This window comes from Triticum aestivum, chromosome 1B (genome assembly GCF_018294505.1).
Source record: "Triticum aestivum cultivar Chinese Spring chromosome 1B, IWGSC CS RefSeq v2.1, whole genome shotgun sequence".
Lineage (NCBI taxonomy): Eukaryota > Viridiplantae > Streptophyta > Magnoliopsida > Poales > Poaceae > Triticum > Triticum aestivum.
In genome coordinates, this window is record NC_057795.1 from 413,376,321 (window position 1) to 413,382,284 (window position 5,964).

The window sequence follows — 5,964 nt, forward strand, 5'->3', positions numbered from 1 at the left end:
AAAACTTAAAAACTTCAATCACACAAAACTTAACGAAACTTTGTGAGATTCGTTAGTATGATAAAGAGCAAAATATTCACTTTGATACTGTCAAGACTAGATCCATAACTGTTCTCGCACAACGACTATTGTACTCTATCATTTTCACAATTTATATTGATCAATATAAGCCATAGAAACTATAAAACAAGCAAACTATGCATTGAAAATAGATTCTGTCAAAAATAGAACAGTCTGTAGAAACCTGAATTATGCTCGTAGTTCTGTAACTCCAAAAATTCTGAAGAAATAGGAAAATGTAGGAAATTGTATGTCAATCACGTGTAAAAAGTTCAGACCAAATGCATGTTCCAGTGAATTTAAACGATTCTGCTACTGGGTGAAAAAGTTTCTGTTTTTTCACAGAATCAAATCCACTATCATCCACATCATCCAAAAGGCTTTACTTGGCACTTTATTGAAACAAAAGCTATAAAACATTATTACTACAGTAGCTTAATCATCTTAACACACAAAAATAGTAGGTATAAGTATTGCATTTTCTCCCAACAAGCACTTTTCTTTGATGACTTTGTAGCTAGGCATGATGATTTCAATGATGCTCACATAAGAATAGTAGTTGAAACATGAAAAAAAGCATCATGAATCACATGGCAAGCACATTTAAGCCTAACATACTTCCTATGCATAGGGATTTTGTGAGCAAACAAATTATGGAAACAAGAATCAACTAGCATAGGAAGGCAACCAAGCATGACTTCAAAACATTCATTTCAACACATAGAGAGAAAACTTGATATTGTTGCAATATGCAAAAGCGTAAGTTCCTCTCTCATAGTAATTTTCAGTAGCATCATGAATGAATTAAACAATATAACTATCACATAAAACATTCATTTCATGATCCACAAGCATAAATTTTTTATTACTCTCCACATAAGCAAATTTCTTCTCATAAATAGTAGTGGGAGCAAACTCAACAAAATAGCTATCATGAGATACATGATTGACACAATCAAATTGAACATTAAAATCACAATGAAAAATTTCCTGGATATCATTATTCAATATAGCATACATGTCATCACCATAATCATCATAGATAGCAACTTTGTGTCATGACCTGTCACAATCACAATAATCAATTAAAACCTCTTCCGAAATAGTGGAATCATCATTAAATAAAGTCTTGACCTGTCCAAATCCACTTTCATAATTATTACAATAAGATTCAGCACCCTCCAAAATAGTGGGATCATTACTTCCTAGATTGGACACTCGTTTAACCCCATTTCCATCTATATAATCATCATAAATAGGAGGCATGCTTTCATCATAATAAATCTTCTCATCAAAACTTGGGGGGCTAAAAATATCATGTTCATCAAACATAGCATCCCCAAGCTTATGGCTTTGCATATCATTAGCATCATGGATATTCAAAGAATTAATACTAACAACATTGCAATCATGCTCATCATTCATGGATTTAATGCCAAACATTTTATTGAATTCTTCTTCTATGAATTGAGCACAATTTTTTGATCCATCATTTTCAAGAAAGACATGATAAAGACGAATAATATGAGGCAACCTCAATTCCATTTTTTTTTGTAATTTTCTTTTTATAAACCTGTCGGGGAAACTGATCCACGAACACCTATGGGGCCGGCGGACCGGGCCCCTTTCGATTCGGCGGGGGGCAGAGGTCGCACGAAGAGCGGATCGAGGCGAAGCACACGAGCAGTTTTACCCAGCTTCGGAGCTCTCCGATGAGATAACACTCCTACTGCTGCTTGTCTGGCTGTATTATCTTGTGTTCTTGCTCTAGAGAGAGAGCGTAGTGTTTTCTGGGCTACGAATGAACCGAAGCGAACTGTCCGAACCCCCTCTACGTTGCGCATGGGCCTCCTTTTATACGCTAAAGGGGTCACCGACAGGTGGCAACGCAGAGGAGGGTATAAACGTAAAAAGTGAGGTGGTTGGTACAGTTGCTTGTACAGTGCACCCTACCTAACCCTGACGGTAGGGGACAAGGGCATTAAAGGCCCGTCTGAGTCGCCCAAACAGTGTAGAAAAGGACCGTTAGGGGCGCCACTGTTCGCCACGATGGCGATCTTGTCAGCTTCGCATGCCACTGCGCACCGCTGGCTGCACAGCCTCCCGCCACGCGCGCCTGGAGAGGCCCCCAGAGTGACACGTTGGTGGATGCGCTGGAGCGCGGGCACAGAGTGGCCGCCTGCCGTGGCAAGCGCCTTGCCGCTGTTGTTATCTTGTCGGGTCCGGAAGCTTGTCGCTCTCCGGGCCTCGAGGTACCTTGGTTGGTCTTCCCAGCAAACTCCTCTTGTCGGGGCCTTGTTGCCTTGCCGGAGCGCGTGGCGCGTCGCGGCAAGTTCCTTGGAGTGCCTCGGTTGGCCTTCCCGGCAACCTCCTCTTGCCGGGGCCTTGTCTCCTGAGCTTAAATACTTTGTTCTTGAATGGCTCCAAGGGAACCATGGAGGATCTTGGCGTTCGCCCGGCAAGCCTTGCCGCGGGGTGCTGCAACTGCCCGTGCACAAGTTCGGGGTACTAGGGTACCCCTATTCTAGTACACCGAAAGGAGCCCCCGGGCCTGGGCCGGACACGGTGCCGAGCGTTGTTGGGCCAGGCCCAAGCCAGGGCACGGGCACACACGGGCTGGGCCACGCCGAATCTCGCTCCGTATCCACCGCGCTCTCCCATAACGGCACGCGTTGAATGCGGCATCGTGGGAGAGATCGTGGGTGGTTGTTTATTCGGAAGGGCGAAACGTCCGCCCCGTCCCTCTTTATAAGCAGAGGAAACATGGGCAGTTCGTTCCCCCTCGCTGGTTGCTACTACTCCACCTTCAAGAAACTCCGCCGCTCCCCCCTTCTTCTCGAAGCCGAGAGAGCAGCGCTCCTCCCCCCATTGCCACTAGCATCACCAACGCCGTCGACCTTCCCCACCACCTCCACCATGGCTCCGAAAGCCGACAAGGGAAAGGGCGTGAAGTCGGCCGAGGCACAGCGGCTCGCGGCGCTGCGGAAGGAGCGGGCGATCTTCACCCCCCAGCTCAGCGCGAAGGAGCTGAGGGAGTACTTCTTCCTCTTCTGGGCGATGGAGACGCGGGCGCATCCGCGCACGAGGGTACTCCCGGCCGCTGCTTCGGAGTTGGCTCCAAACGGGTACCCGTTCTTTGCGCTATTCTTCTATTGCGGGCTCTGCCCGCCCTTCTCGGAGTTCTTCTGTGATATCATGAACACATATGGCTTCCGCCTCCTTGACTTCACCCCCAACGCTATCCTGACCATGGCAGTTTTCGCACATTTGTGCGAAAACTTTGTCGGAGTCCACCCTAGTGTTGCCCTTTTCCGCCACTTCTTCATACCTCGGGTAGAGAGAGGAGAGCCGCTTGCCGGAGGAATTGCCTGGATCTCGAGAGTCGGCAAGAAAGAGGTGTACTTGGAGGGTGAGCTCCGCAGCAAGTGGGAGGAGTGGAGAGCGGAGTGGTGCTGGATCATTGAGGAGAATCCGCAGCCCTTCACCGCCGTGCGCCAAGCTCCAATAGTGCGCGGCAATGACTGGAGCAACGTGGCCCCGGAAGATGAGAAGCTGAAGATCGCCATTACTAGGATTCTTCGCCTCAGGCTTGCCGGGCTTACTGTAGGTGCAGTCGGGGCAGATTTCCTCCGCCGCCGCATTGCCCCCTGGAGGAGAGGGGGAGGCCCGCCTGGGAATTCAAGAATTCGGCGGACATCATGAGGCTGCGGCCGGGCCTCAACTACAACTTCACTGTCCTGGAGCTGGATGCGATGCTTCTGGAGTTGTTCAAGCGCGACCCCCAGCACCCATTCACACTGCCGAGGGGCGTAGTTCCATTGTGCAATAACTCTTCGCTTGACCGGATCCGCGCCATGATGCCGTTGTGCGATTCACACGGAATCGTCCCAACTTGGCAAGAGCCTACGGATGACGTTGTGCGAGCGTTCTTCGACACCTTGGAGGAAGTGCCGGTCCACGCTGACGAGCAGAAGAGCCTCACCCGTGACACCACCGACGAGGAGCTGCAGCGCATCGCCACTAGGGCGGAAGAGGTTGCGGCCGCAGCTGCCGCGGGCACGTTCGGGTTCACTATGGAGGAGGCGGAGGCTGCAGAGCCGGCAAACCTTGCCGAGCGCGCGGAGTTCATTGGCGAGGAAGAGCTTGCCGGTTCTGAAGCCGAGCCGAGCAAGGCCGGCGAGGAAGAGCCCGAGCCTTCAAAAGGCTTGCCGCAGGCGGAGCCCCCGGCCCCGCCAAGAAGGCGTCTTCGCAGGGCCGCGGACGTAGCGGGGCGGCAGCCGGCTCAACAGCCGCCAAGCCGTGCGACACGCTCTACCGCGGCAAGTCATGTTGCCGCGGGAGAGCCTCACGCAGTAGCGGCAACTGGAGCGGGATCTTCCCGGGCCACCGCCACTGCCCCCGCCAAGCGGGCAAGGGATCCTACTCCCCCGCCTCGCCGCACCAGAGGGGAGCCGGACTTCGATCTTTCCGCGCTCAGCTCCGATGAGGAGGAAGAAGAGTAAGCTTCTTTGGTGCTCTTATAGTTCTTCAATCTTGCTGTTTTTATCTTGTATCTGACTTGCTTCAATCTGGACTCCTTTCTTTTCAGGACGCTGGCCCAGAGAGCGGCGAAGAGGGCCAAGGCCGCGGTGATTGTCATCGAGGATGACCCCACCATGTCAGTAGGTGGTGGGTCCGAGGCCACCTTGACGGACCCGGCAATCACTCCCCAGCGCAGCCCCCAGCGTAAGTTCATAGTTTAGCCTTCTGCTGCCGGGCGCGCTTGAGTGCTTCTTCCTTTGTTGATATCTTGCTTGTTGATTTGTGTAGGAGCAGAGCAGCCACATCAGGAGCGCCCGGAAGCTGGTCCCGAGGTGCCATCTTCTTCGACTACGCCGCCAAGGGAGGGGTTCCCGGTAAGGGAGCGCTCTCCGGCAAGGGAGAACTCTCCGGCAAGGGGAAGCTCTCCGGCAAGGGACGGCACCGTTGATCCTGCGGCGACCGAGGCCGCAACTGCAGATCTTGGCACAGGTAATCCACTTGCCCAGAAACTTTCCCTTGGGTTCTTCTTCTTCTGATTTTCTTCTCTTGGATTTTCGATTGATTTTTCTCCCTTCTTCGTTCTTCAGACCCATCTGCGGCTGAGCCAATGGAGACAGAGGGCGCCGGCGAGGAAGGGGCCGGTGCTGACGAGGCCGCCGGCGAGGAGGCCGCCAGGGCTGCCACCGCAGAAGCCGGCGAGGGGTCGGGCGATTGCACTGACGACCCTGAGGCCGCAGGAGCGCCAGGCGCTGCACCGACCGCTGATCCCTCTGCTGTTTCTGCGGAGCCGGGCTCCGAGGAGCCCCAGCCCGGCGCCTACTTGAAGGCCAGCGACGGTATCTTCATCAAGCTACCCTGGGCGTCGAGCTCCAGGGCGCCGGTCGAGGGGGAAACTTTCAACGGGGAGGTGCTCGCCTCTGTTGGGCTGTCGTTGGTCGACGCGCCCAGCAGCAGCAGCGGCGAGTCTGAGGAGGAGCAGCTGCTGCGGAAGCTGCTGTCACTCTACCGCGCCTGGCAAGCCAAACTAGCTTCCCGGGAAGCGCTTGTCACGAAGGCGGGAGTTGACATGGAGAAGCACGCGGAGGAGCTCCGGGGCCAAAATCAAGAAGCTCTCCGGTCCCTGGCGCAGGAGCGGGAGCGACTCGACGAGGAGCGCACGGCCTTCCTTCTCAAGAAGGCCAAGGCTGAGGAGGAGCAAAGGCTGGCCGCCGAGAAGCAGTCCGCGCGGGAAGGTGAACTAGTGCAGCGGAAGGCCAACCTCGACAGCTACGAGGAGGAGCTCGCCGAGCGCGAGCAAGCACTTGGCGGGGCGCTCAAGGAGGCAAAGGATGCTGCGGCAATTGCAGAGGCCGCAAGAAAGGGCTGGAGGAGAAGGTGGCGCAG